Source organism: Opisthocomus hoazin, chromosome 7, assembly GCF_030867145.1.
Source record: "Opisthocomus hoazin isolate bOpiHoa1 chromosome 7, bOpiHoa1.hap1, whole genome shotgun sequence".
In the NCBI taxonomy this organism is placed as follows: domain Eukaryota; kingdom Metazoa; phylum Chordata; class Aves; order Opisthocomiformes; family Opisthocomidae; genus Opisthocomus; species Opisthocomus hoazin.
The window spans coordinates 56039532-56058816 of NC_134420.1; the positions used below are offsets into that span (position 1 = coordinate 56039532).

Consider the following 19285-nt stretch of genomic DNA (forward strand, 5'->3'; position numbering starts at 1 on the left):
GGGCAGAAGGTGCACTGCTTGGTCAGGTTCAATATTTAAATGTCAGCTGCCTGAAGCTACTCTGAAATGTCAGAACGGTCTTAAGGGACAGGAAAAGTTACAAGCCCTGGGGCAGGCAAAATGCTCAAAAGTAGACAAATAAATACATTGCAGAGGCGACTCCACGTGGTAATACATTCAGCCATGCACCCCAGAAACATACAGAGCACAGGAAGACAGTTGTTAGCTTCAGCCTGCAATTACCAGCACTCGCTTGTGATGATCTGAACACAACATTTCTCAGGCCAGTACTTATTTCACACAAAAAAGCCTGGGAGGAAAACGGTTGTGTGATTAAAGCGCTGTGCTGGTATTCAGGCAACAAAGGTTCACAAATACAACTCCACCACATGTTTGGCAGGTGCCTTTTCCCGACCCGTCTCTATCTCCCAGCCTCCCTCCAGGCGACCAGGAGGGCACATGCATTGATATTCAGAGCCAGGGGAAGCAGTACCGCAGCTGAGCACAGAAACACGCTTCCCGAAACAGTCACCCATTCACCCCACCGCTTCCCCTCTAAGGGACCCCATTGTTATTTCTCTGCTTTCAAAGTTACCATAGGAGGAATATTAAGCCTGATTAAAAGAGGAAATATTTCAGTGAGCCTGCAGCATTTGATAAGTAACATGAGTGGATATTAAAAAAAATATTTTTGGACATAACACTTTCATTTTTTTTTCCCCCTCTGATCCATACCCAAAACACACTCCTCAGCAGTTGTTCTTCTGGACCAGGTAGAAATATCTCAGTGTCACAGCTGACGGGGATTTGGTGCTGTTAAGCAAAAAGGTTCTACAGAGCTTTATGCAATGTGAAGTTTGGCTAATGCAGACCAAGCATTCGCTGAGTCATTAGCCAAATGCATTTTATAGTTTGTGCATGAGACACATTAAACAAAAGTTTGTTTGCACCTGTTACCAAGACAGGTGCAAGACCTCTTGGATTTAACAGCACATGGCTGGACTGCAATATCTGCTATGACAACACAGTGTGGCACTGAAGCTTTAAACACACAAAAAAAATCTTAATTTGCATATACTATTGAGCTTAAATCAGCAATTTCCATGGCAAAAAAAGAGAAAGAAATGTGCTACCAGTCACCCAGCCTGTGAAGCAGCACTGAGGCAGAAATGCATAAGGAATTTGCGTTGCCTTTGTGTAATCATCAGATCTCTAGCTATTTAACTGGCAGACACAGAAGATGTTACCGCTAACCTTTATGCTGTTAACATTCCCAGGAGCCCCTTCTGTAAAATTATTTGAGTATACCATCCAACATAACCATGACTGAACACCCTAGCCGCTGTCTGAACTTCAGAGCTTTCTGGCAAGAATCCGACAGTCACTGAATACAAGCAGAAACGGCCCCGAGCCTGCGAAGAGTGATTTCTTAGTTCAGACTGAAAGATTCAAATTGTTGCAAAAGGTGATACTCTGACCTGTTTTTTTAAAAAATAAATTATTTAAAGAGGTAACTATCTTTATTGTTCTAAACCCTTCACCTTCAGGCTAGTGCTTGTGATAATACCTAGCCATTACGCAGCGGTAGATCTCTACTCTTTATAAAGGAAGGTCAATGTCATTGCCCTGCTTTTTCAAGGTAAGGAAAGGGAGTCACAGAAACAAAGTTACACTTCACTTTAATACAACATCCTCTGTTAACAGAGATGTACCAACACACCATCCACTCGCACAGGTACAAGTGTGAAATAAAATGTGTTAACTGAAAGCTCTTACACTGACACTGATGGATTTAGCTCAGATTTTTGTCCAGGCTAAAAGTGCAAGAACTTGTAAGGCTCAGCTGACATCCAGTGAGTGACTCAGTAGCTGAGATAATGTGACCATGTCTAAGGTCCATTGCTTAAAATCCCACATCTGGGAATACAACCAAAGTCCCCTCCACTAACAGCAAATCAGGAATTCTTCAGCTTCTATCCACTTACCAATATTTTCTTGTTTTCCTTGTCTGAAGCAGCAATAACATACATTGACTGTGCCTCAGCCTGGCCTCTCTTCTCCCCTCACATCTCGCCATCCCACTCCAAAGACCCCACGAAGTCAAACTCAGGCTTCAGGCAGGGAGCTGTGCCATCACCACCTGTGACCCGGTACGGAGCACCAAAGGGCTCCACGGGCCCCAGCGCTTCCCAGTGTACAGCTACACTGGACACTGGGTTAACCTGGACATGCCGCTGAAGCCCCGCCAGCAAAAGAAATCATAGATAAAATGCAATGTTGCCCCACAAGGGCAGCAAGTTATTGTATCGTACAAAAGGATGCTGTTGTGCTTGAAATCAAACATAGCGGCAAGACACAGCTGTGTCCTTCTGCCTCAGCACAGCCGGTCAAGAGCTGCTGGAGAACAAAGCAGGGTTTGCAAACACTTTAAATAGACCACAAAAAACCCACAGTACTCCAGAGAGCAACTGTACAAGCCAAAAAAAAAAAAAAAATCTAGTCCCTCCTGTGAGAAACCTCTTAATCATTTTCACAGCACAAATAAAGCTTGGTTAAAACAGTAAAGGTTACAGATACAACATACGGTAACAATTTCCCTGATTATTAGAACAATCAGGGTCTGAGCTGCCAGCTTTACACCTAGACCATCAACCAACTTCAAGGTCAGCTACTGCAAGTCAGGAGTCACCTCCCTCAGAATACCATTTGCATCTTTTTTTTTTTAATTGCTGCTAATGAGATTTCCATGAAAAAAATAATGTTGGTATCAGACATGTTATTTAAGGAATTCAATTCAAAACAAATCCTGGTCAGGCCTTATCGCAGCATGTGTAGGTGCCTGAAATGCTCCTCTGCCAAAGATAAAGATATTTTAAGCTTGAAGAGATTTGTCCAAAATCTCACCTCTTTTGATAGGAGTGATGGTTGCAATAATGGCTGCTTCTAGTCAGCAGGTCAACACCACTATCACAAAATACAACGAGCAGCAGCCAATTCTTACACTACTTGAGCCAGACTCCCCCAGTGTGTGGGTAAAGCCCATGAAGGTTTCTGTATGCAGAGTTACATGACCCCGTATCGATAGGGAGAGCTTTCTAAGTGAAGGTCAAACTGGGCATTCAGTCCTTCATCGCTCCCTCCACTGTGCTGGCCCACAGATGCGGAGCGTGAAGCAGGCTGAGACAACCGGCAGATCTGAGCAAGAAGAAGGACAGACACTGCCTAAGCCAGGTAAGCTTTGCTGAAAGCAGCTAGGCACTCCAGGACTGGAATCCCAAGGGTTCAAAAACATTATTACATTACCTAGAAATCACGAGGTTAGGCATAAATAAATAAATGCTGTGTTCTCATTAGCAGCCTTCTGGCATCTAAGCTCTTGTTGCACACTTGCTTCACATTTGCAAGCTCTTTGCAATCACTTTGCTAAGAAAGGAGCTTAAATAAAATCAAGCCCAAATTCCCCCACGCTGATTCTAGCAGTCAAGGGCTTTAGGAAAAATCAAGATACATTACGAGATTCAGGATAAAATTCTAAGCACAGAGTTTAGCACTTAGGTTTATTAAGCACATGAACAAACATATTAATCCCCTCCATCTAAAAGTTTCTAATTTGTCTCTGGAGTGCTGAAGCACATTCTACCCCTTCTTTTTATCCTTCTAAGATCACACCCACCAGATGTTCGCTCTCTGCCTCGGCTCATCAGAAGAGATGCAGTGGCAGCTCTCACTCACGTCACCATGGTCACACATTAACATTTTATTTACCTGGAACAGGGCACACAGGCCCCTTGTAATTTTGTAGGAACAAAGTCTCCTTAGCCCATACTACATTTCAATGCACATTTGCTTCTTAAATACATGCGCAACAGCAGGGAATAAAATGTTCTTAAGGTATATTCTCAGCTGCATTTTTAAGTGCCAATGTAAGTGTGCCAACGGCTCTTGAAAAGAATGCATTGCTAGGAAAGGAGTAGGTAAAATTGTTCTTTCCATGGGTGAGAGACCAGGCAAATACAAGATCCACACAAAAAACTTTTCCCCCGCACTGCAGTACAGCACAGTATTAATGCAGAGTAACTACTGGCTTCTCAGGCAGAATTAAATTAACCTCTGCTTGAATCCTAAGCAAGAAACGAGTGCTAAATAAATTATGTAAGAAGAGTGGCAGTCTACCAGCCATTGTAATTCAACGCTCAAGCCAAGCAATCTCATTTAAGTATATTGCTTGGCTATAAAATGCTAATTGCGCAGCTCACTAGAAGCCAAATGGTGCTTTCCTACTTAAAATGCCCATGAGGAAAAACCATCACCAGCTTTATTTATACCAGCAAGAGCAACATGAGCAAACACTACCTAGCCAGGGAATTTGGCCTATATTTCAACTCGGGCCAATGGAGTGGAAAAGTTCAGCAGAGTCCCACCTATGCAGCACAGCCATCATCTTTCTCTGACAACCTCAGTATGGATCTGATCTCACCACCATCCTTGGAGTGGGAAACATCTGGTGAAAGAGACACTACATGCTTAGACAAGGTCTCAGCAGGAGTTGGTGCTCAGAGCCACAGCAGCAGCCATCGGTCCCTTTGGATGCTACCCACAAGGACAGGCTGGGAGCTGTGTTTCCCAGGCAAAGGCGCACTCCAAGGCCAAGGGACAAATGCACTGAAACTTTCTGGAATCAGAACTCTAAGGAAGAGTGAACACTCAGGCTAATGAACACGTTTTAACATTAAAGCTTACTTTAAAAAGCAACTGAAATTTCTTATTTAATTTTTAAAGTTTCCAGTTTTGTTTCAACAATGAACGTAAATTATTCTGCAGCCTACAAGGAGGTTATGTTTTGAAAGACAAAAAAGAATATTTATTTTTCTACACATAAACTATTTTTTTAAAGAGGGTTTTTTTTGTTTCACCATAATTATCTGAGGAGTTATTACCAGTGTCAGGGAAATAGTTTAGAGCAAGATTCTGTAAGCTGTATGACAGGGTCCCACAAAAGATCAGACAAGATGAAACAAGTTGTTGCAGGGGAATGACGAGGAAGGGAAACACAAACAGATCTTTTATTGAGATGTTTACCATGTACATCTTCCCATGCAAGCATGCCTGATGACACTACGCAAGTGACTCAGTACTCTGTTTCCCTGCCAACACATTATATATGTGACAAAATTTGATTTAAAACTTTGCTCATCTCTGCAACAATTGTATTCATTATGTGACGGAGTAGAGGATTAGCTGTCTTGAAAGTTGGGTGGGGTTTTTTTTCTGAAAACCAGCAAATTACAAAGCACACTTCTAAAGACCCTTCATGTGGAAACCCAAAAGTCACTAAAATAACTGTTGCCTCATCTGCTGAAAGTAATCATTTCTGACAACTGTAGACTGGAATCTCAGTGGGAGGGGATGTGAAGGAATCATACCTAGTCTCAGCCATGCTCAGCCTGTGCAGGGTGCAGATGACCAACCAAATGACAGAAATATACTCAGTGTAGAAGTATGTACCAGATAAGATCAGGTTTTATTTAAAAAAACCCACACATACACCATTTGGATGGCACACAATCCAGTTTCCTATAAAACAACCTAGAAAGGACCCAGGCTGGCTCAGGTTTTGTTATTTGCATTGGAGTAGTGCAGAGGTCCCAGCCAGGAGCAAAACCTCATCCGCTGCAAGTTGTACAAATACACAGCGAGACATCCTGGAACAAAGAGCTTGTCATATACATGCAAGGCATCAGTAGACTGATGAAAAAAATAGTTACAAGCAATGGAGGAAGGAAACGAAAATAAGATTCTGTGGTTATAATGTGATCCATTGTGCATGCTCTTGCCCTCTGAGCTGGTTAAATTAACTGCTCCAGGCTGGCACAGAATTAAATCACTCCGGACATCAGAGGGCAAGGCAAGCCAGGCAAGCCCCGATAAAAACATTTGCTTTAAGATCAATTCAAATTGTTTACATTGCACATTGTTTACATTGCATAACAAAAGTTCTCTGTATATTTAAATAAAAGTATTTTAAGACACAGTCAGTTCTACTTCTAGCCCAACTGAATAAATAACGGGGAAGCTGTCACCTCCACACACACCAGTTGCAGAGAATATAATCTTTTTAAAAATCAAACTAAATACAGAAATGTACATTTATTTCTAAAATAAAAAATGAAATGTTCAATGGCTATGTAGCAGCATATTTCCTACCCTAGTTTCACTGACTCCAAGATGAATCACTCATGTTAATACAACATACAGCTCTGCTGTTGTGCCTAGTAGCAGTATTGATTTGACCCAGAGAGAAGAAAATCCAATTGTGGAGCACGGTGTTCTCCTGCTTTTATTGCCAGCAGCTCCTTTGACTAATTTACCTACTTCACTGAAAATAAAAAGCCTATTGATTTATCCTCAACTTCTCTCTTCAAATCACGTGCAAATGACTTCACATGTTTATAATAGCATCCAGACAAATTACTCTCTACTTTATTTTATTTCACCTTAGATCTGTCCTGGGGTGGTTTATGCAGTAACAGGGAATAAGAAATGTGCTGTGTTTAAGGCCTGTCACTTGACATTACAAATATAACCAGCTAAAATGCAATCCATCTGTTCAACATGCTTCCAGCTAATCTATGGTGGTCTCTAAGGACCGTAATAATTTAGCCTAACACACATTACAAAGAAACACCACAGGCCATCAGAACAGACTTGAAGCACTTCTGAATTCTCTGAAACTCAGCACCAAGCACACTCACTTGTTTTGAAAGGAAGCCAGTTTTCCCATACGCAGTTTGAGCATATTTTGGTAGGATAAAGCCAAATGTTTTCACATCAAGCTCTAAAATTGAGCAAGTGTATTTCAGCTTTTAACAACGAAGCCTGACACCAAAGCATATTAGCCATGCAGAGCTCTGAGATACAAACTCTGCTCCACTGCCCTTGTTCACTGGAGTGAAAAAATTTACAATATTGAAATATAGCTTGCCAGCAAGAAACAAACACCAACCCCATAAAAGCATTTCTAGGAAGATTACGTATAAGATGTGTTTTCTACCGTTTCTCTTATTACAGTAAGTATTTCTAGAACTTGGGGTTTGATATGTTTATATGGGACACAGTAAACATCTAACTGGGCACATGATACTAGTTCACATAAAATACATCAAATTCATTAATACACTTTCCCTACTGCCATGAGGAGCAAAAATAATTAACCTGACACAAAGCACATCGTGAGCTGTGGGGCTTATTTACAGGTTCAGAGCTAGAGATCTGCATCACAACTTCAACACTGCAATGTAAGTCCCAGGCTCTGAAAAAGCTTCAAGAACTCCAAAGCAGCTGCCGACCACTGGAGCAACAATCATAATGCAATGTCTGAAAAAGCAGCAGTCAAAAGAACAGGAACACAAAGGAGTCAGAGATGAGAAGATGCAGGAACACCGGTTACACATCATAGCAATATTGCTTTGGTAAAGATGAATGAGCAGAAGCTACACAGAATAAACGCAGACATATTTTGCACTTTTGCCAGTATCATCTAGTTATTTATTAGTATAAATGTTGCTTGAAACAAAGTGATACATCTTGGGGAAAACTCTAAAACAAGTTGTTGATCCCAGAAGGGCAGAGGCATGTGTGACAAGAAGCATTCTGAGGCTCTCTTGGATAGTTATTGAAAAGTCAAATCAAAAGTTTAAATAAGAAAACAAATCTGGGAAACTAGAAAAAAAAATAAAGCGGGGAGGGGACACGCACAAGAATGGGATACTTGCAGGATTTCTAATGAATTCCTTGTTATGAACACCACGTTACAGGCAAACAGAAGCCCTAACAGATGCGATCAAGTTTAACGTAAATGTAGGAGTCAAATTTCCTCAGTGACTAAGGTAACAGAAATAAAACAAACATCCAGATTGGCTGCTACTAATCTGATATTCTTACATCCTGTTCAAAGCAGAAACTTGCTAGTAATTTTCAGCGTACCCCTCAGTCCCCAACGAAACAAACTGCTTTACCCTGCCACTCTTACTAATGCTGAGTAACACCCTACTGTCTCAGTAGCCCTCTTGATTGCCATGGCGTCAGCTCAGAGAAAAGTATTTCTCTTCGTTAGCGAAAGGTATCATGCCTCACCTTCACTGCATCCAAACATCCTCAGAGTTGCTCAGATACAAGGTAGTTAAACACTTGGAAACAAGCATAGACATGCCTGGTCTTTCCAGGATAATACTCCCTGAATAAACAAGATTTATTTCAAGTTATATTGGTAAACCATTTTGAGAAACTTGAATGGACAGTACTAGAGAAATGGAGAAAACACCACCTAGAAACTGAGGAACAGTAAATACATGGACAGCATTCAGGCAGCAATGACCAACAGGGATATTACAGTACAAAACATGTTACTGGTTAACACCGCTCACTTTGAAATGCTTGAAAGTTACAGGAAAAACAGTAATCCCAAGACATTTTTTTTTCTCCCAGTGAAGAAAAGGGTTGTGACAGTGCTTTAGGAATACCAGAGAGATAACAGTCACTATGCCATCCTTCACTATTTAACTTCAACAGAGGACAGCAGCACGGGCAAGAGAGAGATCTTTGAGGCATTTGCAGACAACCGTGGAAAAATCCGTGCTGGGTTTATGAAAGGAGGCGGCTTTCAGCTGGTCTGAAGGGAAGAGAGAGGGAGCAGGGACAAGCTATCCCACCCTGCAAGGTTGCCTCACCAGACAGTAAGATGTTATGGGACAAGTGAAGTGGTTGGGGAAGCACAGGGAGGGAAAGGTTTTATTGGTAATGTCTGTAGGTTAAAACAAGAACAAAAGAGCTCATATATGCTACTCATCTGATTACATTAGCCACTTTCTCATTCATCTCCTGCGACAACCTGACCTCCTCATCACTGAGAGCTCTCTCTTGCAGGCAAAATCCTGTTACCAACCAGATACCAGGGACACTAAAAACTCAAATACCAGTAGAGAGAAAGTCCTTGCAGTTCAGGCATGCCCCTGCCAAATACTCCCTAGAAAACTTTAAGGGGTATCACTGCAGACTAATGCTATGAGCTTCCCAATTATTTTGAAGCAGAATTTCTATCCAACATCATTACCTCAACGTATCACTGCATTATCAATATCTGATTTAGCCAATAGCAACACATTCAACAAACACCCAGACAGTCCCTGGGCAGGAGATCTGCCACCACAGCAAGTCTGCAGCTTCTTTCTTAAGGTGGGTAAAAGGAGAAGCTTCAAGTTGGATGGTATGGTTCTTTCACAGACACGTATAGACTGGAGTTTCTCTTTATAGCCAGCAGGTAACATGCAAGCGATTCTGAAGGCCATCAATGCTTCTTGTACTCTACAGACGGAGAAGCTGCAGTGAATTCCACATGGCTTTCCTAAAGTAACCCCAGCACCCTTGTGAAAATACCCCTAGCATTTACTGCATTAATCACCAGTTTTACCATTAACACTGTGCTGCAGTTATAACAGGAAAAAAAAAAAAGGAAAAAAAGAGAGAGACCACAGAAGCTAGCAACAGTAAAAACTAACAGTGAATAAAACAGTAGAGGGAAGGGAGAGGAAATGGGGGCCATGCCCTCAAAATAGCCTCTGGGCCTCTCGCTGGTCCCTTTCTGGATTTCTGATGCTCATTTCTTTTCAGTAGCAAACAACCTTTCTATCTGCAGAGTTACCGCATCCCCCTTGGAAGAGGGAACAGCCGCCTGCCGGGAGGACACACAGCCATTTGCAGTTGACACTTCGCTACTCACAGAGCTTACTGCCAATCATTCGCACCTCAGCAAAGCCGAGCCAGGTGGAACCCGCCGACAGTGACCAGGGCAGGCTGCCAGCAACAGCCTCCCTGCTTTTCCCAACTGGCTCCCACCGCGGAGGTGACGGAGGAGCCTGCTCCTCGATCCCACCCCAAGGAGACCTTTCACTGACATCTGATCCCTTCATAAACTGCCAGTCCAGAGCCACCATGACAGAAATGGATGGCGCTTCGGACGCTCGGCCCTCAGCAGCCAGTTGAGGGAAGCGGGCCCAAGAGGTGGGCAGCCCTGGTGCATCCTCAGCCCCAGCACATGGGGGGTTGGGCCCCATCCCGTGCCATTTCCATCTCAGCCACGCTCACTCCTCCACCTTTTGGGCGTCACATAGCAACAGAAATACTACGCTCTAGAAGAAATGGATATACACATATGCATCTATATACACATATATATACACAAAGAGTTATGTGTATATACACATTTCCGCTACTTCTGCCCACTATTATTATGGAATTACTATACCTGCTAAAACCCAGGACAAGCAACATCCTTCTGGAAACACCATTAGATTTGCCATACATCAGGCTGTGCCATGTCCAAGCACTTAGAGTCCCACTGCTCAGCAGTGAGAGCGTTAGGAGTTTTACCCCACACCACACAGCACCAAGCTGGCTTCTTAAAGACACAACACTGACAAGTCTGCAAAAGTGATAGTGTGACACTGTGCACTTGATAAAATTTAAGGTTAAGTCTTTGTGGGTCAGGAAAATTCAGTTATTCAAGTTATTTTGAGTCTGAGAAATTACACAAAAAATGAGTTGCTCCAACACTTCCTTTAAAAAAAGAAAGGGAGAACTCCAACATTTTGAACAAGTATGGAAAACCACAACACAAGGTGCTGTGGTACATCAAGATTTTAAATCTGCAATCATTAAATCCTCCCTGAGGACAGAATAATCCTCTACACACTTAAAAAACCTGGCCACCTTCCACATTCTATTTCACCCATGTGCAAGAGGGAATCACAGATTAACAGTGGAAATCCACCAAGCCACAATGAGTCCACAATTCAAGTAGAAGTTGGTATCACAGGATAACAAACATCTCCTCACTGTTGCAACTGCACAGCAGGGGAAATAGTTCATATTCAAGAAAAAAGAGTTATGGCAAAAGAAAAATATAAAAGCAAGGAAAAAGTCACTTCCAACAGCTGCCACACTTTCATCTATACACAGAACAGGAAATAGCCAATGTCCCTGTGTGGTAGTCACTAGGCAAAATTTACTTATCAATGGTAATCCAGGCTACGCATTCACACACATATGCATACTTGCACACGCAAACATGCTCTCAAGAAGAAATTTCAGTCTTGACAAATCTTAACAGTGGTCCTTGAAGTATCCAAAATGACTGATTAACCCTGCTTAATACAGCTTGTGTAATCTACTGTGAATCTTGCAGATAACTCATAACTGTTCACATTAATGAACTCAGCAGAGCTTCTGCTCCCCCACCAGCCTCACACCACAGATCTCAAATTAAGAGTTCTGTTTCACCACCTCCCTAGCAGACATCTTAGAGTTAAGCAGCAATGGTGGGCTTCTGATGTAGAAGACATGGTTAAACAAGAAATGGTTAAATGATTGATGTGCATTTTTAAAGACTTTCTCTCCTCATTTTATACCTTTCTTCATCAGTACTCGCCCGTAGTCATGGCACTCTTCATGCATACAACACCCTGGGATATCATAAGAAAAAGCGTGAAGGGTGCAGTTGCAATCCTAGAAGATCCTTTCTTTATGCTATCTGTCACAGAAACAGAGGTAAACTGTGTCACTATGTTATTATTAACATGCAGGCAAGATTAACTTGTAATACTGCTGCTACGCCAGTTTTAAAGACTTCTGACCACTGGATTTTTTATGTCAAAATACAATTTCCTCTAAAGCTGTGATGTTTAATGTTTTCCTAAAAGTGAATCTTATCTATCATGTGCTCATACAAAAGCCTCACCTTTAACTGAAAGAAAAACCAACTTTCAAGACCTTGTATTTACTGAGGAAAACCTTAAAAATGATCACAACAGTTTCAAAACCATCAAGAGCCCCTACACACAAGAGGCTGCTCTGGCAACAGGCAGAAAAAGTAGAACTATGCACACCACCAAAACCCTTTTGTATTACTAGCATAATTTTTCAGTTATACTTCTTAATCTTCAGTGTCCTTTAATGGCACATGAAAGTGGCAGGCACATATGCGGTGCTGCCTCACATGCGAATCCTATCCCTTACCTACATCAGCAGAGCTCAGGTTTACTATTTAAGCAACATAATCAACGGAAACTTAATATGATGTATCAAGTGACTTGTGCTCCCTATCAACCAGACCACAAAACAGCAGCAACGCAACTGCGCCAGGCTGGCCTCTCAGCTAGCTGGAAGCAGAGGAGGGGAGGGTAAATCCTCAGAACGACTGCTCCAGGCAAGAGTGATTCAAGCCTCAGGCTGCACAGAGCAGCAACACCTCTTCCGGACTAGCACATCTGGGCTGTGTTGCTCTGTAGAAACTAAGATTATCAGAATTTTAAAAGATACAGATTATGCAAAAGTAACCCGTTTATACTGTTGTTGCAACTACTGAGCAGCAGATCTAAGCCTGGCAGCGTTCAAAGCATGCTGAACAGCCCTGGTGGTCTGGAAGAAGTCTGACTCCTAGAAGCAGCCTCAGATTTTAAAGGGCACTACAATCAGAGACAGGTAGCACAAGCAACATTTGATCAGCAGAGAGTGTGTTTATACCCTTCACCTCAGTGAAGCATAAAACCTTAGCAAGCACATCCAGCTGTACATCAGGGAAAGGAGCAATGCTAGGTCCACTGCGAACTCGAAAATGTTGACGATGTTAGGTGCTGAAGTAAGGACTTTTCTGGTTTACAGGCAGCTTTTCACATAACTTATTAAAACAGTTCTGCATCATTGTTCAAACATCCTTTGGTGGAGGCATTGAGTTACTTCGCCAAACCTGTTTTTCGCCAAGAGCATCGTGAACTGGTTGAGTGATGAATGGCCGATCAGAAACTGGAGCTCTACGGGAATTAGTGCAGTCACTCACCAAACGAAATGCTGCAGTAAAACAATTCGTGCTCTTCAAACCTACACTAACGGTCTGCATTTTACAGCTGGGCATCTGAACTAATGGTCTCACTTCTCAGTGTTCAGAAACATGCAGCTCTCAATAATTTTAAAGGGAGAAACAGATTTTTATTATCTGGAGGAAACAATCAGAGAAAATCCAGCAGTTATAATACAGTACCTGAATGCAAGTCTAGATACTGCGGCACCTCAGCAGTGCTACCCGAATTCACCATTCCTCTAAACCTCAGCATAAGCCTACCTTTTTATCTCCACAACATTACGACACATGGTAAATATAGCGTGCTAAAAATCAGGCATTTAAGTTTGAAGCTCCAAGCTAAGCAATTTCTACTGACAGTATAAGTATGTGGAAGATCTGCTAGTTCTCAAAAATTTATTAGTGAACATTAACACACAGTAGTAAAAAAAAAAATGGAATTTCCCTTGAGCTAATGGTGTCATTTTGTAAGCAGCAATACAAAAACAGGCACAACTGAAACTGAAAATAAAAAAGAACATTTGCTGCATTTCAGACTAGTAGATACATGATTCCTTGTGAATTTTGACTGAAAGTCATTCTCACGAGGTAGAGGCAACAGCCCCTTTGAAATCGGCTCAGCACAATGCAGGCAGGAACTAAGCAAAGCAAACTTCTGCTAACAGCTCTGCCAACACCATTCAGCTCCAAGCTGCAAAACTCCTGCTGTTTCAAACTCGGGGCCTCCTGTGAGCAGACTGCTGATTACACCAGGTTGTATGGCAGGTTTTTGATACTTGTACAGGGCTGAAGAATGAGAATGAAACCTGCCAAATGGTTGTGTCAAAAGATTTTACACCATACTGAAACAAAAGGACACTTTGCCATCTATTCATTCCCCTGCCCCCTATTAAAGAGAAAATATATCGCAGTATGTTATATACACCCTCCACTCAGTGTGTACAACTGATGAAGTGTTACTGGACATGCTACTATCATGAAAGAAAAATGGGAGACAGCACAATGCGAACATCATATCTCTAAAGCAGAGGAGATACACAGTCAAAAAAACAACCAAGCAAAAGGAATGAAAGCAACTCAACAGGCATTTTTCATCCCAATTTCTATAAGACAGGGCCCATAGGAGTCAAACGTTTACAAGTTTCTGAGACATTCTGACAGGGGAGACCCTTGGGTTTCACTCCCAGCAAGGTAAGAACTAGGGCCACGGTACCAGGCAGGAGCCACGTCAGCACACACCTCGCTCCACACGCACCCCAGCACATGCCCACTGTCAGGTGCAAATCACAGGGAAAAAGCAGGGTTTGGGGGGGACGGGACCTGCAGAAAGCTCTCTCCTGTTTCCAAAACAGTTGCTTTTATTTATTGCTTTGAGCAAAGCAGCCTTTGCTGCCTAATCAAGTGCAGCCCCCTTGTTGTCTCCTTGTAGCATCACAGCTGTCAATCTCCTAATTGCATCTTTGGTATGCAAAAGGTACGAAATCTTCACGAGTAGATGACACGAATGGCTTCGCTGGCCGGTCATAGACACGGACATTAGAGTCCTTCCTCAGGGAATGGTCAGTACAGAAATCAGATGTTCAGAATATATTTCTGCCCATATGGTTTAAAGTGATGAATAATGCACTTCGGAAAAGAAGGATGACAAAAATAATACAACACTACAGTAAAGCACCCATCATATTAAACAAATAACAGGTGGTGACTAAAAATGCATTTTTAATGAGCATCTCTATGAATGCACACAATGTAAAGTGATTTCCACTGCTTTGTAACACACCACTTCTCATGTGGATTAAAAATAACTCAGTTATACAGAGCTAGATGTGTAAGCTCTTTACTTTCTCTGTGGACATCTCATGGAAATTTTTTTCTTTTTTTAAAAGATTTTGCAGACAAACAACATAAACTTTAAATTCTGAACTCTTAATATCCTTTCACTAAGTTTTTTCACTAGGTAAATTAGTAATTAAATGTTAAAGCATATACTTTACTGCCTGTTTTCAATTCATCTGCCTCATCAAATATGCTGTTCTTCACATGTATACAATTAACTGAGGAAGAGGGCAGTCCCTCTTAACGCAGAAGACAGGGTTTGAATGCCTGGGTCCAGACAGACATGAAACATACATCCACAACAGTTCTTCAAAGTGAATTACTGCATTCCCAAGCTCATCCCAAACTAGTCTGCATGAAATCCAGTGGCCAAGAATGAGCCACTACTCCATAGCACGAGGTGCTCCTACACCACAGGGTATTAAAACATCATAAAAATCAATTCACCAGGGTTACTTACCCAACTGAAAGTTAGAGAAATTATTATAGGGCACAGTTATCTAAGATACTTAGAAAGTAAGACTGGTTTAAAGAGACTTTCTGCAATGAAACAAGTCTCAGACTTCTCTAGCCGTTACAGTCAGGAAATGAGACTTTGCACTATTAGAGCTACAGAATAATGAAGGATGCTCAGCTAAACCTGTACCCTGCTCTGTCTCAGCAGAAGAGCCATATTATCTCAAGGATTGTGGCAACAGTTTAAGGGGTTACTCAAGTCTGAATCTTCTTGCATGAAGGTCTGTGTTACAGAACATGAAAATAAATGTATTCCTCCTCTCTCAAGTGCATCTGTCTTGTTAATCTTAAAGATGACATATTCCTCATATATCAGTCAGCACTTTAAAGCCCTGATTCATACAGAGACACTTAGGAGCACATAGCAGGTTATTACTTCAGCAGGTTGCTTATTTCTACAAAAGCATAATACTCCTTGTAATTCTTAACTGCTTTCCCCCTTGAGGGCATACAGCATATGTCTTGGGAACTGGAACAGACTTGCTCTGAATATCAAAGGAATATTAATGACTTGTCATTAAAAAAGGTGAGAGGTAGTAGTTAAACTCTACCCTCTCTTAGCTGGTTCCTCAGAAGGACAATAACTATTTAAAATTTAATGATTGTTTAGATGATATGCTGAAAAAAAACAAACAAAAAAGGCTTGTCCCTGCAAACGGAAATTATCTTGGGCTGCTACGTATTTAATATTGTATTACATTAGTCAGCCTGGTTGTTCTGTTAAGCACAAACTTCGATGGCTTTGCAAGCGCCAGGAAACCAGTTCACTCCATTCATAACTTCTCTTTGATACAGCAGCAGTGTGTGCCAAAGATGTGGAGCTCAAAAGGGTCCGTATCACACAGAGCAGATGATGATTAAACAAACTGGGAGTGCCTAAACTGACACAAAAACCTCCCTCTCTCCCCATCCACACAACAGTAAAGTGCAGAGAGTGGATCTCCATTAATACCGAGAGCCAAATTCTGCCTTTTTATGAACACACAACTTCCCCGGGGCCTTGAGATTTGCATCAGAGTACAAAAACCTTTCACATGGTTTCCTAATTCAAGACTAGCAGGAGGAGCTGAGAACATCCTTCTAGTAAGACTTAGCAGAGCACCCAGCAAGAAGCACTGCACGGTAATTCCAGTGCGGCATTTGAACACTTCTTTGCCTATACAGAGTAATTAAATGACATGTCTTATGCTAGCCAGCCAGATACATTTACTGAGATACACTAGCATAACAAGCCTCAGAGCTTCTGTGGGCAGGAGCTGCCTTGTTGAAGCGGCTGGCCACTACTGCAGCTCCCAACCACCACCCCTGGGGAGGGAAAGCTTCTGTCCTTGTGGATGGCCCTATTAACTGAAGAAATTCAAGCCATTAAGTGCAAGGGTAAAGTCTACTCAATGGGTGCTTCCTTTTGTATTGCAAAGCAGCAAGACCTCGACCTAGACAGCGCACAACCCCCTGCAAAGCTCGGGTCTCCTCAGGCAGGAGGAGTGCAAGCAGTCACAGGGGAACAGGTCCAAACTGAGTTACTGCCTCTGGTGAGGGGTCACCGCTCCTGAAGGCCGGCTCCATGCTGCCTTCTGTCAGCGTGACCCGACTTGGACACACTTGATGCCCACCACAGTCGCAGCGCATCCGACAGACAGAGAACAAGATCTTAGAACCCGGCACCCATCCGACAGCACGCTTCTGCTGCAAGTTTCGGGAATTCGGGAAGTGGTACGTTTCACTTCATATGGATTCAGGTTTTAGGTAAGTCAAAGTCACTGTAAACATCAACAAACATACCTGGCAATTAAGAAGAAATTTCAAAACTGTTGGTCCAATAACCCAGCAAACGAGATCACATTTCAGATCTTCCCCTTCTCCCAAGTAAATCTATCAACATCTAGAGTGCAGGTGTTCTGCGGGGGCATCAAGGGCATTCACAGTCTTTTCCTCTGACAAGTGTTCCTGCACAGTGCATTTACTCTCACTTAGAGGAAAAAAACCACAATGAAACAGAGTTCAAAAAAGTCATCTTTGATGCAAATTTTTGATACAAGGAGTTTGTGTTTGTTTGGGGTTTTTTTAAATATGGCTTTGTTTTGTGTTGAAAAACAAAAGGATTAAGTATGCTCCCAGTTTTTTCTCTGTTTACACAGATGTGTCTTTCAGCAGCACCAATCCACCAGGTACACAAACACAAGACAAACTGAGAGGTGCAAGACTAGATACTCGAAAAAACGACTATAATGACTTAAATCTAGGGCTAACCCGATAACCTTTGGCACCCTGGTCAGACAGCTGCTTTAGAATCTCAGGTTCACCTATGCAAAAGTATCACAACACCAGTGACCTGTAACCTCTGGTTTCACGGTCCTGCAGAGGTACATTGAAAACTGCCATATAAAAAGCTTATTTAAAACAAATGTACTGAATGCATCTGTTTGAAATCTCCTTTGCATATTAAATATGGTTGGTGGAAGCACCAGGAGTCCAGTGCATACTAAAGCTTTAAGTTGGGAATTATATGCTACCTGATATGGTAAGTAAGCAGACTAAATCAGGAACCTGTTTGCGTTCTAAGCATCACTCTGTCGTGTTTAGCCAACAAAAAAAAAATTCTCTTCACTATTAACTTTCTTGACTTACAAAAGACTTTGAGGAATTAACATTAATGCAGCCTGATGGGAGAGACTTGCATGAGTATCGGTAAGATCAAAGTGGTCTGTTTTGATTGTTTGGTTGTCATCAGCGGCGCTGAGTCTAGTTGGAGGCTGGTGACAAGTGGTGTCCCTCAGGGGTCAGTACTGGGCCCAGTCTTGTTTAACTTCTTCATCAACGACCTGGATGAAGAGTTAGAATGTACCCTCAGCAAGTTTGCTGACGACACCAAACTGGGAGGTGTGGTAGATACACCGGAAGGCTGTGCTGCCATTCAGCGTGACCTGGATAGGCTGGAGAGCTGGGCAGAGAGGAACCTGATGAGGTTCAACAAGGGCAAGTGCAGGGTCCTGCACCTGGGGAGGAACAACCTCATGCACCAGTACAGGCTTGGGGTGGACCCGCTGGAGAGCAGCTCTGCGGAGAGGGACCTGGGTGTCCTGGTGGACGACAGGTTAACTATGAGCCAGCAGTGTGCCCTGGCTGCCAAGAAGGCCAATGGGATCCTGGGGTGCATCAAGAAGAGTGTGGCCAGCAGGACAAGGGAGGTTCTCCTTCCCCTCTACACTACCCTGGTGAGGCCTCATCTGGAGTACTGTGTCCAGTTCTGGGCTCCCCAGTTCAAGAAGGATGAAGAGCTACTGGAGAGAGTCCAGCGGAGGGCTACAAGGATGGTGAGGGGACTGGAGCATCTCCACTACGAGGAGAGGTTGAGGGAACTGGGCTTGTTCAGCCTGAAGAAGAGAAGGCTGCGAGGGGACCTTATAAATGCCTACAAATATCTGAAGGGTGGGTGTCAGGAGGATGGGGCCAAGCTCTTTTCAGTGGTGCCCAGTGACAGGACAAGGGGTAATGGGCACAAACTGAGGCACAGGAAGTTCCGTCTGAACATGAGGAGGAACTTCTTCTCTCTGAGGGTGACGGAGCACTGGAACAGGCTGCCCAGGGAGGTTGTGGAGTCTCCTTCTCTGGAGATATTCAAGACCTGCCTGGACAAGGTCCTGTGCAGCCTGCTGTAGGTGACCCTGCTTCGGCGGGGGGGTTGGACTAGATGACCCACAGAGGTCCCTTCCAACCCCTACTATTCTGTGATTCTGTGATTCTGTGATGGTTTGGTTCTAGTGGTTTTTATTTTTAATGTATTTAATACTAAAGATTTTCCCTTTAGAGTCTCAAGAGGTTAAGTCATTGGTGTGAAATAATTTTTACCTGTTTATATGCAAATTGAAAAAACTTCAAATGGTTTGTCCTTTATAAACAGCTGACAGTACAGGCCTGACTGCAAAGTCTGCATGCTGGAAGACCAGAGCAGTTCAGATTGTTATAAAAACAACTGCTTTTTTATGCTGTTAGGTCAACTCAGCACACTCATCGAAGTGCATC

At 42.7% G+C, this 19285-nt stretch overlaps 1 protein-coding gene across 7 annotated transcripts in view; it reads right to left on the minus strand.

Annotated features, from left to right (window-relative positions):
- The window catches only part of CCDC88C (coiled-coil domain containing 88C), a 98552-nt gene that overhangs the window by 58815 nt on the left and 20452 nt on the right, over window positions 1-19285 (minus strand). The gene's annotated exons all lie outside the window — the stretch shown is intronic.